Source organism: Taeniopygia guttata, chromosome 2 (genome assembly GCF_048771995.1).
Source record: "Taeniopygia guttata chromosome 2, bTaeGut7.mat, whole genome shotgun sequence".
In the NCBI taxonomy this organism is placed as follows: Eukaryota; Metazoa; Chordata; class Aves; order Passeriformes; family Estrildidae; genus Taeniopygia; species Taeniopygia guttata.
In genome coordinates, this window is record NC_133026.1 from 98,360,730 (window position 1) to 98,378,156 (window position 17,427).

Sequence of the window (17,427 nt, forward strand, 5' to 3'; positions counted from 1 at the left end):
AGAATGTCTAAAAACATTAGGACAGAAATAGCCTATACCTGACTAGCTGGTTGTAGCAGCAATAGTGTCATCAAAGAAGAAGACTAAATAAATGATATAGGGATTAGAAATTTCATCCTGATAACAGAACAAGAGCGAAATGAATTGCAGTAATCACGAAGTTCAGTGGAGTTTTGCTCCAAAATAGTAATTGCTGAAATGTAATTCCTAAAAATATGCAGCCACCTCACCTAATTCAGCTAAATTGAAAATTTATTCTTTCCTGTCAGTCTTGGAAAGAAATGTTACAGCTTTTAGCATTAACCTCAGGAAAGTATTTGCATTGGATGGCATAATAATTATAATTTTGGATTGTCACCATACCTTGGGAGATCTAGAATTAGGCATTTTTGTTCTTCCATGACAAGTGTAGCACTATACACCAGTGGAATAAATAATAATGTGCAAAGTAGTTCAGGCACATTTCTCATTTTCTGTATATGTAAATCAAGAGCAACAAAGAATGATCCCAGAATGCCAAACCAGATATGATTAAGAGGAAAACATGGACTTAATGAGTCCAGTGGAATTTGCAACAGCTGTTTCACTTTCAGTGAGAGCTGATACATGTTCCTCACACCAGCTTTGTGGATGCACTTTCACTGCTTGAATGTGCTCTTCCCTGCGGAAAGACACACAATTGAGATCTAGGTTTTCTTGGTCACTTTCTGTAAAAGGAGCAGAAGCAGGAATCTGTTTGCTACTGAGGTATTGTTCTTAATTTATTGTCTGTGGTTTAGTATTTCTCTAATTTAGTGTGCAGGTTTTTATATTGTGCAATTCTGCCCTGGCAGAGTTCTGCAGAGGCTGCTCTCCTTCCCGAGGGCACTGGAGTTCATAGAATTATAAAATAGTTTGGGTTGGAAGAGAGTTTAAAAATCATCTGCTTCCAACCCTACTGCAGTGGGCAGGGATACTTTCCACTAAAACAGGTTTTCCATAGCCCCATCCAACCTGGCTTGAACATTTCCAGGGATGGGGGAGCCACAGCAGAAAATAGAGCCCTTTCTCCTTGTCAGAAGATGAAAGGTGTAGTAACAACTATATCTAAAAACCAGTTTAAAAACTGTGAGACTTTTCAGTATTATACATTACTGAATAATATACATTACTGAGTAATATACATGAGAACATAATTCTTTGTAGATTTTCTCCTGAGTCTTGAAGTAAATATGCCTTTAACCTCATGTAATGGGAATTCAAATAAATGGCCTTTGCATCTGACTTAAAAAATTAGGTAAAATTAAAAGAAACAAAACAACCCCCACCACTCCACCCAAAAAAAAAACCAAAAAAAAAAAAAAAAAAAAGAAAGAGAGAAAAAGAAAAAAAAGAAGAAAAAAAGAGAAGAAGAAGAGGGAGAAGAAAAAGACTAGAAGACAGAAACTGAAATTCTTTAGTATTTCATTAGCTGAAATTTTAAGGTAATTTAAAGAAGATAAAAATTAGTTAGGTAAATTAAAATGTGACCCTTTTTTGCAGATAAAGGGGTTAATATCTTGGCAATTCTTTCAGGTTTTCATGCAACTATCAATCACAATTAGCTGGGATATATGCAAATATGTGTGTGTGCACTTCTTTTGTGTGTACACACTGTATATTCTGTAACAGCATGCTAGACTTGGAAAAAAAAATATATCTTTTGCATCTTGAAAAGGCAAGCTACTGGCAGTAATTAAAATTAAATTTAAAATGTACATTTGTTTTAAAGCTACCTGAGAACATCATGCGTTCTTCATATCCATTCTACTGCTGTTAAGTGTGGCTTTCCTACATGGATATAAACACAGGCACCTACACTCAGGAAGGAGTTGCAGTGATAGAGGTTGATGAGGCACTCTGGGTTTATACCAATGGATCCAGCCAAGTGCCTGCACTGCCCTACCAATGATAATAAGCAGAATAATTGAATCAGAAAGCTGCTTTGTCTTAAAAATACATTTGAAACAGAGCTGAGTTAAAAATCTCATTGTTTTCTTTTATTGCAAGCAAAATATGTTTGACTAACAGTGGGGGAAATTGTACACTATTGATACTAAGTTATATATTTGATAAAAAATATATTCCTTTTATTTCCACACATTTTCTTTCTTCTAAAATGACATTTTTCTTGCTTTTTTTAAAATTAATTGACTTAATAATTTGTATTCAGAGCTGGCTTTTTTTTTTTCTTGTTCTAGGGTGTTTTTTAATAAAAATGGAATAGTACTCCACATGGAGAGATGATGAAATTGCTCCAATTCACAATTCAGCTATTCTGCTTCACATGCATTTTTAGTATCCAACAGCTAAGAAATTGTTGTTGACACTGGCCCATACTTTAAGTTCTGTACAGGGAACACTGAGGTCTCTGAAAATAAACTGCATCTGGTCTTTTGATAAACCCTTAGGAACTTGGATATGTTTCTTTCACTAAAGACATCTTCGAGAAAGAGGATTGAACAAAGACAGTGAAAATTGGAACAAAATAAATTCTCACTTAAGAATAGTGGAGTCTTCCCCCTTGAGGTGCAGCAGATGCAGTCATTCATATTCACTAATTTGTATGTTGACATAGAGTTGCTGATTGCCCAATGGAAATGAGAAAATAATTAACTGTCTAAAGATTTTATATTTATTTACAATATTAGAAAGTATGATCACAGTAATAATTTATATGCAATTCTAATTAAATTATAATTATGTACTGAAATAAAAAAAAAGAGTTTATTTATTGTTTGCAAATTTGTGGAAAAATCCCCCAACCAAATCTTTTCACAAATTTATTTTCATGAATTTTTTTTAATTCCCCTCAATTAGCTCCTGCTTTATTACTAAAATAATGATAGCCATCAAAATCTGAGAATGTTTAGGAGCAGTGGACAGAATGGTTTGCTAAAGAAAAATAGCATCTTTCTCTTAGTCTCAAATTAATGAGAATTTAATATCTCTTGCACTTAAATGTATTCAAGCATGGGGTAGACTAAGCATAATACATACATCTTAGTGTTGGAAAAATAGTGATAGGAATAAACAGGTGACATTCGGGGCTAACTTAACGAAAGAAATAGAAGAGAAGCCCCATGTGACTACTGCTAGAATAGTTTCAGGTACAACATAGAATGATAGAACTGGCAAGATATTAAACAGATGTATTGTGTTCCAGGTGCAAGGTTTATAGATGAAAAGCTTATTTCCAATCTCATTTCAGTTGTAATTCAACTATTCCCAGTGAAAGATAAATTTTCACTAAAAGGTACCATGGCATTTTCATGGTTTTGACTTGTTTTAACACCATTTGAATTAAGTGCCAGCAATATTCAGTTCTTTTTAGTACAGGGACATGCACGTGGAGTTCAGAAAACTTATAAGCCTCAGAAACACTCATTTGCTTTCAAAGGAAAAATCTCTAAACTCAAAAATTAAACAAGAAACCAAAAACTTGTTCCTGCTCCCTATTACATAACTTAATATTTAATCCTTTCTTAGTCTGTCTTATTAGAGAACTCATCTATTTTTGCCTTTGGTTCACACATCATATTGGAGAAGTCAGCATGTGTCATCCTGAGCTCATTTTCTACTTACTATTACAATTTCTTCTGTGATTTCATTCCATTATGAACTGCGTATTACTGTAACAAACCAAGATGCTACATTCCTTTTCTGAAATACTAATCTGTAGCAGAATTAACAACTAGTAATTACACTGTTGCATTTATTTTCTTTCCCAAAAATTCTATCAGATACTTAAAATGTCTCCCTATTTCAAGAAAAAGGACTTTAGAGGATTATGATATATTTTGAATAGCAAATTGTGAATTGTAATTATAAATAAAAAATCCCCTGTGGCAGCAGCTGAGAAGGATTTTTTTGTTTCCCTCAGCCAATTAAGGTTCTAAGCAAAATTCATTGAGACCATATTTTCCATTGCTTTATTCTTTTTTACATTGAGCCCTAAACAATGCCCTTCTGGTTCACCTTTCACCTGCACTGCAGGTCAGGACTGCTGTGGCCCCAGTGGCCAGAAGTAGCCTGGCCAGAGTGCAGCAGTGGAGCAGCATCAAGCCCTGGACATGCAGGGGATGGGCAAGTGTGGCATTGCCAGCAGATGAAATTTCAGCCCCTGGCAGTGCATGTGTGTCATGAATGAGTGGGCTGAGTTGCTTAAAGGACCACTGCCAACTGCATCTGTCACAACATGTCACCCTGCTCTGAGCCACATCGCCTGGTGATGGCAAGGAGGGGATTTTGCCAGATGCGTAGACCCTAGCCCAGCCTTCTGCTAAATGTCTGTGGGCAAGGACCAGGTTTTTCCTTGTAATATTTGCTTTTCAACCTGCAAGTCAGGAACAGAAACACAGTTTCTGAGTTTATCCTTTACTAAAAGTTCAATTTACCAGTGACACTTAATCTGCCTTACTCCCTCATTTTGCTGAGCTGTGAAGCTGCAAAATGAACCTTTACAACAGAAAGTTCACCTGATACAAACAGCATCTGTGCATCTGTGAGTTGAGAAATGTGTGAAATCACATTTGTAGTTTACTGTCTTTTCCTCTCTGTTCAATTTCAAGATTTTTATGAATTCTTCTTATAAATCTTTCTCTGTTTTAGTGTTAATCCCACAGCTGGGAGACAATTAACTGTGGTCCTTTTTTATGCCACAGTTAGTGGTGAACAAATAATGTTTTAATTGTTGAACAGCAACAAAACTCTTTCAATGCTTTTTCTCACACTTCTTTCAAACAAGATCTCAGTCTGGCCCAATGCACAACAGTTTTATTTAATTTCATCTGACAGCAACGAAGGGGAAATGATGAAAATGAGGATGTGAACTTCATGGTTTTCATTAAGCTGGAGATTGTAGTCTTGTGCTTCCTCAGAACTTAAAATCTCAGAGCACCAACCAATGGTTGCATTACATTATTAATGTCTTGGAGGTCTTTGTCCAAGGAGGTTTAAATCCACACAATGAACAGCCCAGGAATATGTAAAATTCACTATAATTAAATGTAGATAGATTTTTGATGCTTTAGTTGCTCCTTTTTCATGTAGGCTTTGTAGATTTTTTTGGGTTTTTTGTTTGTTTGTTTGTGATTATGTGAGTTTGGTTTTGTTTATTTGTTTTTATCTGTTTGTTTTTAATACAGTGACATGTTTGCAGATATACATATATTTTATGCCTAGGTTTTCAACCAAGAAGACAACAACATAATAAGAATTATTTATCTCTATTAACACTTTAATCAACAAGAAATATGTAAAATCTATAAATTTTAGAGATTATAGATTTGTAAGTTTTTATAAAATCTATATTACTTTGGTTAAACTCAAAGTTACTAAGAATGTTATATTTAGGATCTCATAAAATGATGGTTTTCTTCCTTGTCCAGTTTGAGCAAAATTTGCAGGTTTTGGCCTATATTTTGAAACTAGACATAGGAATCAATTTCTGCAAAATATATGCAGGAGTATTCCAAATTATTTCACTTAGTACACTGGGAAGGGTAGGAGGAAGCAATTTTTTCTTTTCTCAATTAAGACATGAGTCCTTAATTTCTTAAGGTGTTAAACCTTAAATTTATATCTCACAAATATAAACTGTGCTTTCAGACTATCCATTAATTTTAGATGTGTTAATATGTTATTGCATAACCAGAAATTCAATACTTTTCAGAATCTTAATTATTTTTTCATCTATGCACTAAGAATAGATTAAAAAGTCTGAGACAGTGTTTTGTGCTAAGAAGGACTGAGTACTTAGCAGTTATTGAATAGCAGTTGCTCTGAAACATTCTGAACCTCATCTTATTAAAAAAAGGAAGTCCCTGGGAAGTCATAATATGATTAATTCCATAACACTTTAAAATAAACCCCCAGTTCTGTGATTGTCTCTCGCTCATAGTAACAAATCAAATTCTGACTTGCTATACTGTGGGATTTATCTGACTCCTTAGGTAATAATTGTTCCCTTGCTCGTCCTCCAGTTTCTCAAAGCCAAGCATGATGTAATAACAGCTAACTCTTTGTCATTGGATCCATATGATAGTTAAAATTTCAGTGTGCATTTCAGCACAATCATCTCTCAGCTGCTTAAGGAACCTGATGTGGTCTGGCAGCAGGTTCTGGTAGTTGACTTCTCTGAGAGGGTGTTGCAACCAGCCCTGAAGGTGAGGCTAACTGGGGTTCTTGTTGTTAGGTTCCTTGAGGTGGATTAGAGTGAAATGACACAGAATGATCAGTGTTTATAAATAAATAAAAATAAAAATCTCACAAAAATATAATTATAAATATAGCTATAGATATAAATATTTAAGAAAAATTTGGTTGCAGTGAGAAGTGAGTATAACCATTTGGGTTGTTATCTATATGACAATAAAAAAGTATGAAAATATCACTTAAGGAAATAGTTAAGGGAAAAAAAGAAATAGAAAGAGGGGACAGGAGTAGATAGTGGAAAGTTATCAGCACCCATGGATCTGATGATGATATTTGATTGTTGCAATTTAGATGTCTGCTGGTGGAAGTGATGGTCGAAAGTCTTGATCCATAGGGTGTGGGGGAAGACTGCAAAATAAAGAGTTTAAGAGGTTAATATATGTTCACATTCAGGTGGAAATGCCCTGCTACCTGCCCTAGAGGGGAGTTTAAATGCCGTGAATCACACCCAGTCCTCTGGTGGAAGGACTGGGTGTGATCCACAGCATTTAAACAGGGGGTGCTTCAGTGGTGGTTGATGGCTGTAGGTGCCATCTGTCCCATAACTTAGGGTGATATGTGTATGAGCAGTTGCTTCCCTCCATACAGTTAGCTGCAGTGGGAATTTTTGCCCAGACATATTAACCAGAATGCGCTAACCAGATCTCACCTCTGACAGGCCTAGAATAACTCCTCCCTTCTGAGCATATCGCAAATTCCTGCTGTGGTGTCTTCTCTTACGGTAACTTTCTTCTCTGGCCTTGACAGTATCTGAAACAGACAACCTTGCTTTTTAAGTCCTTGCAGAGGGATAATTTATTTATTCCCAAAAGCATATATTGTCTCTCAAGGTTCCTACTTAATGTATAGGTTGCCTTTCTGCAGTCCTGTCTTTTTTTAACCACATCCACATTTATATTAATTGTAAGAATTAGAGGTGGATTTAATACTGAAAAGTACAACACTCTTCCATGAAACTGTAGTATAGCCCAGCTTTGTGGAGTTGACACTGTCATAAACCAATAACATGCTAAAGAAAAGGTAGCAATTTTCACAAAGGGCAGTTCCAAGCAAGTTGCCCTAATGATCTTTATAGGTTCTCTGACATGTAGGCTATAACTAATTATTGCAGAGAACACATTACAAGTGAAGGGACAGAATTCAGTGAAATGAATGTATGTGGGCTTGTCACTGAATATTAACCTCAAAGAGGTGCAAAAATCTGCCATGTTACTGAGAGGTTAGGCAATAAAAGGGCAGATGGAACCTGAAGACAGTTAATGCAAAGTAATGCTCACAGGAGAAAATATTTCAGCTCTACATGGAAACACATTGATGAGTTCCAAATTACTTATCACCTCTCAGGAAAAAGATATTGAATTATTTGTGAATAAAGACAAAAATACACTTATCTTAGTCATAGAGTCAGCTCTGGTCCCGCAAAAAAAAGGATGAAATAAAAGTAGGAAATATACAGAAAATTATACAGAGTGGTCTGTGTAGCAATGAAACCAATAAGTTAAAAGCAATATGTTTGGAAAAGAGCGGAGTATTAGATAATGTTTTTGTTGTATTTTGAAAGTTCAAGATGTCAACAATACTTACTGAAATAACAAGTCCTGTCAGAGTAAACTAAGATTAAAAAATCCACACAATTTTCTTTCTTATTTTGTGGCAGTGATTTTCACATTTTTTTCTGAAAGGCTTTATGAAGAAACCTATTCAAGCACAGCTGTTGAACATTGTAGTCTGCGTGGAACAATCAGTTCATGAACTTCTAATTGGCAAAATCTTTAAGGACAGTTCAAGGAGAATCACTGTGTCCTTGCTTTATTCATCAGCTCTGTCCTTGTGTGTTGGCTGCTGCAGGTAGATGGATTCCTGAATCTCACCAGTTCTGAAGGTCCTGTGAGTGGAGCTTATCCTAAAGAGATTTAAGAAAAGAAAAAGAAGAAAAAAGAAAAAAGAATATATCATTTACTATATAAAGCATTACCAAACACACAAGAGCTTAACATTTATTTATATGCGAATGAAAAATGTTGCACTGATGTGTTAGGGCAAGATTTGAAAGCATAGCACTGCTAAATATTCAGGTGCACATAACTGAGTAGAGTGATTTGCTTCTTGCAATACTTTAATTTTGATCTTTCTCAACTTAAAGAAGGTCCTAGTAAGCAGCAGGCTGTATTCTACTTTAAATTCAGGAAAGATTCAAAAAGAGAAGGAAGATTGCCTGGAGCTCTGTAAGGTTTAATGCTCAGATTCAGACCATTTTGACTCAAGGGCTTTTGAAACCTACTGAAGGCTGTAGATGAATTGCAAAACAAGTAAATCAGAAAATTGATGTACAATTATGCATCTGTATTTATTGGATTTGAAATTGGCAGGGAACAAGTCCAGCTGAAGAGGCTGTAACAATCAGATGGCACATGAAATTTGGTTAGCTCTGCTTGGCAGAAAGAGTGAAGAATTACCTGTACATCCAGCTTGGAATGTCTTGGATTAATGCTATTTCCAAAATTCCTTCTTGTGTATATATTATATAAACGTTTTAGAAATTGTGTTAATGATTTATATTAATGTTACACTGTCTGGATATTACTCACTTCTAAGGTGTCCTTGAAAAAAAAAGTAAGCATTATTATGCATATGCTTTTTTGAATTAAATATTTTGTGCTGAGAATTGTGTACTTGTAAATTGTTGAGGGTTTTTTTGCTTGTTTGTTTGTTTGTTGTTGTTGGGGCTTGGGGTTTTTTGCCATTCTAAATTCATGGCTTTCTGTTTACTGGTGAAAGGTATTTCTGGTCTGCTGCTTCCTTGGGAGAATTCATCATGCAGAATAAATTATATGCCCTACACTGGCAGCTAATTCATGAATTAGGCTGCTTAAAATGGACCTCATCAAATAAAATACCTTCAGGACAAAATAGGGCTGTAATCTCTAAGTATGCAAACCAAAATGTGCCTAGTGCATTCATCCAATAAACAGGCAGCTAATCTGCAGCTAAGATTAGGAAGTTTATAAAATCTATTTCAAAAAGTTTTAATTAAAATGGGTTCAATGAGCTGTGTCTTGAAATGATACTTCTATTTTCTTTTTACAGTATCATGGGATTATAGTTTGTATAAAAGCAGAGAATATGCTGTGCAGACTTCAGAGCATGCAGGACACTGACAGATGGACACACATTAAGTTTGAAACAAAAAAAAAAACCCAACAAATAAAAAGAAAAAAAAAAAAACAACCCACCAAAACAAACTAGCCAACCAATCAACCAAAAAAAATAAATGTGTTGCACTGACAAATTCCTGACCAAATTATGCATCAGCTTTGTGGAGTTTTACACACGAAAGATATACTTATAAAAAAATTTGGTTTCTTTAAATAAAAGCATTAGGAAGTTAGGGTTCAAGTGGGTATAATAACTATTATTTGTTGACTTAAGATAATTCAGGATCTGTTACTGGCTGTCTTTTGGAGTTTATGGGATTCATATTTCCTTCCAGAGTCTGATTTGTCATCAGTGAAATCAAATTATTAGTAAACAGTCACTTCAAAAGAATGTAATATGAGTAGCTGGCAACTGTTTATTTCAGAGCTTAGAAGATAATGGGTCAAATTTTCTCTTTTCTTTCACAGTTTTCATTGTAACTCTTAGGTGGTGAGTTGTTATTTTTAGAATTTAATCACTGAGGACAGAATTCCTAAGTTTTTTCTTCCTTTCTGTCCCAAGACAAAAGAGCTGTAGCAGATGAAATTAAATCCTATTGTTTACATGTCATCCTAGAGTAGCTGAACAAGTAGAGCAAGGTGGGATAGCTGAAAATTACTGAACTACAACTAAAGTTTGTAAGGATGGGCCCAGTGAATATATTTATTAATAATCTAGTTCCTCATCTAAGAGATAATAGAATATTAAATTCTTTACCAAAATTAAGATTATTTTTTACAATTTTAGAGAAATCATAATACAACCATGATGATCCATCCAGATATATATTTATTAAATTTTAAAAACATTCATAATTCTTTGGTGTTTTGTTAATATTGGAAAACACTGAAGCATAGCTATAGATCTGCTTGGAATATATCTGCCACAGAAAATGCTCTTTATACAAACTTTTTAATGGCAGAATGTGCTTATGCATTTTTTTATCCTCCATTGCTAAATAGCCCTTTAAATCTGCCTTTGGTAATAAAAAAGTTTGGGTTTTTTTTCTGACAACCTCAGATCCTGTTTTGAAATCAGCAAAACAGCTCATGTCTCCTGTCCTGCTGGCTTCATACTGTAGTCCAACTTCCTTTCAACCCTACTGTCCCTAAAGGCCTGGAAAATATAAAATAAATCCTACAGGGAATGGAATGAAATATGTTCAAAGAAAGAGATCTCAAACTTGTGGGTAGCAAACGATAAAACCCTTGATATTTCCTCTCTCTTTCGTTTTACAGATGCTTGGGGACCTACACCTCTTTACATTAAATATAAAAGGAAAAAAAAAAGAAAAGGAGATCTAATTCTTTATAATGGAAAATCTTTCTTTCTACATGAAAGTCTATTTTCATTTAAAATATTTTGATATATTACCTTTAGAAACAATTCAAAGTTAATCCAGAGAAGCTGGTAAATGACAATTATGCTGCTTATATTTTTACTGGAACTAAATCAACTCTGGCAAGTGCTACTAAGACAGTTCAAGCAAGGTTGTATGCATTTTCTCCCTTTGTAGCTGGAAAATGGTAAGAATGAAGTTTCCTTCTTCTGAAAAGTTTCTAAACTGATAGCTCAAAAATTATTTAAATGGTAATGCAGAGCAGTTCCAATTTGATCAGAAGATCACAGTCCACAAGGTTGCCAGGTAGGATTGCCCACAATAACTGTAACTCAATAGAATTATTGATAGGTCAATCACATTCTCGCCTGTATCATTCTGTGTATTTTTCTTTCTGACCAACAAGTGGTGAAGAGAGATTAATTTATGAGCCTCAGCCTCTCTCCCCAGTGGGCTGTCCTGACCTCCATGAAGGACTTGTTCCTGTAACCAGGTTGTCGAGCTGGTTTGGGATGAGCACCATGGGCTGAATGAATGACGCTGAGCTCAGGCTGGGTGCTGGCAGAAGGGAACGTTAGCCTGAGGTGTGCGTGCTGCTCCTGCTGAGAGCAACACTAATGCGTGTGAGCCAGAGAGGGTTTTTGACCTGACACTCAAAATCCCTGCCTTACTCACCAGGACTGCTAGAAGAGGAGATTGATTGCTTGCTATGACTGACTGATGTGTTAAAAATGGCAAAGTATAGAAATTGTGCTTAGAAAGGGCTCCCTTTTCCGCAGTGCATCATTCACATGGAGACCCAGGTACAAACCTGGCTTTCAGAAGATCTTTCTGGAGGTCACACAAAATGTGGTAAAGTCCTAAAGGAAACAAATGAGAAAGGATTTAGTATTTAGCACTAATAACAGCAATTTTCTCACATGTGCTTATTTTGCAGGTTGACATTCAATGTGGGAATGTCTTTATTAGTAATCCATGCTAGGAACCTGTCCTGTCATCATCTACTGACAACATTCCCCTCTACTCCTGTAATACCCATAAGATGTTGAGAGAAAAGGAATGGATTAATCTATCCTGCTTGGATTTCCTATATAACATATTATACATTGCAAGACAAAATGGATTAATTCATGTACTCAGATTCCTTCTGCAGAAACAGCAGGAAAGTTTCATTTTTTTCCCACTGAGACACCGATTTGTTCTTTCTTGACTCTCATCTACAGCTAGGCTATCAAGTTAAAGAAATATAAGATACTGCAAGAGAAAATATGAATCATCTATAAAAAATAATTTTAAATGTGTTATACACTACATTTTAATGTTATTATGAATTTACCTTCTTTTGACTTCTGTTATCTATATTCTTTGATATGTCTCAGGAATAAAAGCTGTAGCAGTCAGCAAAACTACAAAGGGAAAAAATGACAAAAAGTTATACAAGTATACGTGCTGCTAGAAAGCAGACACTTTTGAAGCTGCCATTACTTCTGAAAAGCCTTTAAGGTGTCAGAAAGTGTAAATTCACTGTTGTGTGTGTCTGTGTATATGCACTATGTAGCCTACATTGCACTGAGACTTTCATAAGTGATATAGTTGCTTACTTGGCAAACTGTCTCTCCTTCAACAAGTTAGAATGCAGCAGAGGGATAATCATAAAGCTTGTGAGGGTGAGCCTAGATTAGATGGAAGTGGTTTTTCCTCTGCAAGGTAAAGCTGTCATCATGGTTCAAATACTGGAACAGTACAAATCTTTGAAAAGTTTGATTTGCTCAAAAATCTGTTAGAAAGTGTATGACTTCTTTTTATATTTCAATATTTTAAAGTAACCATAGGAGTAGTATTCTGATTTTCCCTCCTTTTCCTCTCCCTCTTCCAGCCTCCTCCAAAGAGTACCCACACAGGATATGTCTAAAGTACTGCAATTGTGTCTAATTGCTAACCTTATGTATTGGATTCAGTTGGTGAAGTCCTGGTCCTTAAAGAGTATTAAACATCTTAAACTTCTATATCACATCTCAGTCACTTTAAGGTTTTGTCAGTTTCCTTGTGTGTTAAGGACAGGTAATATTAAAAAAAATGAAATTGCCTGTACTTCTATTCTATGTAGTCACAGACTTGTGGCATGTTTCTGTCAAGAGGCTCTTTGATAGTTTATACTTGGGTGTAATGTTGCAGTGCAAGAAAAATCAATGCCAGACGTTTTGGTGTCTTCTTTGGACACAACAGCTTAAGATAAAACTTCCACAAATGACCTTTTCAGAGATGTCCTTAGTCAGTGACTCTAGATGTAGCAAGAGAAATCATCAAACAGATGATTTTAAGCCTCCCAAAGCACTAAGTGCTTTGCTCAGAGGTAGCAAAGTGTTTTAAAGTGGATTTAGTTCATCCTTGGTATTAGTTCCCTTCAATTTCACTGTGTAAAATATTATTGATGCTGCAAAAAAAAAGCTTTTGATAAATATACCTAAAAAATTCTAAATCAATAGTGTTCTCTCTCTTGCAGAAAGATACCTGGAAAACAGAATACAGAGAATCAATTGTCCTTTACTGGTATGAGATTTCTGTTCTCCATCTTTCAAAATATGACAGAAGTACCATCAGCAGCTGCTTCTGACACCTGAGCTGCCAGGTAATCCATACTCATCTGGAATGTTCCAATTGCAAATTTGTTTGCACATCTGCTGGAAAGGTTCACTGATGGATGAAAGAAAGAGATGGCATGAAGTTACATCCTGCCATGGACTGCATAACAAGGAGTGCGTGTCATTCTGGTGAGAGAGACTGGAAAACTACACTCTTGTTCACTCATCCCCTGAGTCCTTCCCTCCCTCTCTGGGTAAATTTGATTCTGTAGAGATAATTCCAGTGTTGGGCTTTTTTCCCGATAGAGAATTACAGAGCTGCATGAAGTGCTATTCCCTGAGCATGCCAGCAAGCAGCAAGGATAAATAAAATCAAAGTAACTTTTTTTAATTCACACATTTTAGAAATATCACTAGAAAAGCCATGAGAGCAGATAGCTAACAATTTTTGATAGCAAATACCCATCCAATAACCATCATCTTTTTATTAAGGGGGTGGGAATGTTGGGATGGGGTGGGGGATTTTGTTTTGGGTTTTTTTTCCCTTTTCTTTGTTTGATATGAACATGGTACAGACAAACTAACAGGACCATAATGTTGATCCTTTGTGGTTTTTTTCAGTGTTTATCAGTGGTTCACAGCCAAGACTGTAACCTTGATGCAATTTTAGATAATTTCTAAGTAATGTGAAATATATTAAGTAATAAATACTTTCTTAAGCATATGGAAGACTAGAGAGACTTAAGGGTAAGTATTCACGGGCAGAAAACAGCATGAATTTCATGTGAGACCTTCATTATTTTGTAAGGCTAATTAAACCTATATGGACAAAACTATAGACAAGTTCTTAATCATCTGTCAAACTCATTTCGTTCAAAAAGAAAAAAACCTAAATGGAAAAAACCTAGCTCATGGGTTTTGAAGCATAAATTGATCTTCATCTTTTGGTCAATGAATGCATGCATTTGGATCTTGTAGCATCTTGCTTGAAGATTCTCCTGTTTGTATGTACTGACCATGAAAGAGAAAAGGCATCACCAATCTCACAGGCAGCAAGTCTGGAATCAAACAGGCATAAGTATTTTCTTTCTGATCTTGCCTTAGACAGCAAAGATCATTCTATACTTAAATGATTTCATTAAGATTGGCCTTTTGGCAATATGATATGAAGAGATTATCTGGGATTTGCTTTGAGAGAGAAGATTGTCTAATGAGTAGGTTATTGAATGAATCACAATAACATTTAGTACTGATAATGGATTTACTCAGATAAAGCAGAGACTCCAACTTCCATCTTAAGTAAATCTGTGTATGAATTTAATATTCTGGTATTTCCTGATGACATATATATTGATTTACCTTACAAAAAAAAAAAAAAAACCAAACCCACAAACCTCACTAAGACTAATTAAAGGCTCCTAATATTTGCAACAAAAGATATGATATTTTCTCATTCAAACTCCATTCATAAATGGTAATTTATAGAGAGATATTTTGGAAGGTATAAAAGGTGCTACTCTTAAATTATTTCTGAATTAATTTCTGTCATTACCTTTAAAAATAAGCACAAATAAGTGCAATAAGCATATAATCTGACTGCATTCAGTGGCAGATGTTGTTCTGATAGAAACACAAAGGTAGGGACACATTGAATATTCTGCACTGAGGCTCTCTGTAAGCCACTCAAAGCAGTAGTTTGAAGGTCAGAAGTGTATTGCATGAAGAATTAACCCACATTCATAGGTAAAAGTGACAGTTGTTCCTGGCCTGCCCTAAATATAAGCACAGGTGGCCTCTTTAAGAAACGGAAGGAAAAAACCTTTTTCTTTTACATTTCTTCTTGCAATATTTGCATGTATTTCAGTCAATGTTTATGTCTTACTCCATAATTTTCTGTATGGCTGTGTTGAAAATAGTCCTTTTCTTGTGATATTTAAGAGAGAAAAAAAATCTATGTTGGTGGTATATATTAACCTGCTGGGTACATGTAGAAGCCTACTGAAAAAAACTGGCATTTAATATTTGTTTTTTTTCTATCTATTTCTATTTATTTTCTATTGTTATTTCTAAATATTAGTTTTTTCTATTTGTCTATGTTAGGTGGTTAATTAACTAAGGCCCAATGCCAGACCATATTGAAAATCCACAGTTACTGTCTTCAAGTTTATGAAAAAAAACCCAACAAATTAAAATATGCCAACAGATATTTTAGTTTTATTTATCTTCTAATATCATTAACTCATTTAAAAAAAAACAACAAACATAATTATCCAGTAATTTCTTTAATTTAGTATTAAAGTAATTAAACTGAGCCTCAGTGACAGGCTGCATTATCTAGTTATTTGCCATTATCTAGTAATACTAACAACATACTAGAATTATCTATTTATACCTATAACAGAAACATACTCCATCTCTGAAAAAATTTCCTTCCAGAGCAACACTTTCTTTCTACATATTCTATTGGTATACTAAAGGAAAACAGTTTTAATCTGTTTAGGGCTGGAGGAGCAGAAGGACACCAGTAAGATTTGCTCAGTAAGAGCAACAGGGTTGAGACAGCATCATCACAGACATTCTCTTGAACACCTCTTTGTCAGAAGAGCCTTTTCCTTTTAGTTGCTGGAATTGATGGAGGCATTTGAGGATTCATTTCCCAATGAACCCATTTAACACAAGCAAGAATCATACTGCACCTGTTATGCATTTGCTGCTGTTATTTTGGTGGGGTTTTTTAGTTTTCTTTTGGGGGGGGGTGGTGGTGGTTTTTTTGTTTTGTTTTGTTTGGAGTTTTTGGTGTCGTTTCTTGGGTTTTTTGGTTTGGTTTGGTTTGGTTTTGTTTGGTTTGGTTTTGGTTTTGTGTTTTGGTTTTGGTTTTGGTTTGGTTTTTGGCTTTTTTGGGTTTTTTGGTGTTTTTTTGGGTTTTTATTTTTTTTGTTGATGTTGTTGGGGTTTTTTTGTTTTGTTCTTTTTTTGGTTTGTTTGTTTGTTTTTTAACTGTAGCAGGTGAAAGTTGGAGATGCAAGAGCCTAGGGTTCTATTCTAATCTGGAGAACTCAATGCTGTCCCGTGTCTACTGTCAAGAAGGTTTAACCCTCGCATGAGTGGGAGTGCAGATACTGCAGTCATTGTTTTTGTTAACAGTCTTACTCACTGGATTAGTTTGTAATTACATAGTATATGCTTTTTCCATGATAAAGATTTTGGGACATCTTAAAAACTGAGGACATTTAGGTGTCTGAAGGACTTCTAACAGTTTCAAGCTTCATATTTTTTTACAAGTAGTCTTGCACCCATGAAATGCTGAAACCTGTTATAAGCCACCTAGAGTATTTTGCTATCTTTCCACTCCATAGAATGTAACGAGGGCTAAAAGAAGGATAGTTTTAATATGTTTATACAGAATTACTCTTCAAATAATGTAGTATACAAATAATGTAAAGGAGAATAATTTTCTTTCTCTTGTTCCTAAACCCAACCTTAGAATTTTCTGTTATATTCTACACACAGATACTTTCCTGGTATGTTTCAAAGACAGTAAAAAGAAAATAGAAAAATTATCACTTTCTATTAGATTCTTAACTTTTTTCTCATAAAATTAAAAAAATATGGCAAACAAATTAATTTCTAAAAAGAAGCTTTCTGAAGGAACACTAATGTTAACCAAAGCCCTGAGGACGAAACCCATCAAGCCATAAAGAATAAAAGTAGTCTTGCATTAAGACTGCCCTGGAGAAAAGATAAATTAATCAGATGCATTCTGAATTAGTCAGATTTTGGTGTTTGTTGAATTGGAGAAAATATAGCAGATTGACTATTTGAGCATGTAGTATTTTCATTACAGAAGAATGGCAAAGTACACTTATATGATTTTAAGAAGGACAGAATCAACCTCTACAGCCTCAGAAGACACAAAAGAGGACAGGTTGTCAATTTTCTTTTACCACCTGAAAAGAGCTGCTGAGGATAAGAGTGTTCTTAACTTTTAGTCCCCTTCCTATACACTACATACATTAGAGAGATATAACTAAAGTGTTCCTATGGGAAAGTTAACATTTACTTATTTATTATTGTGTG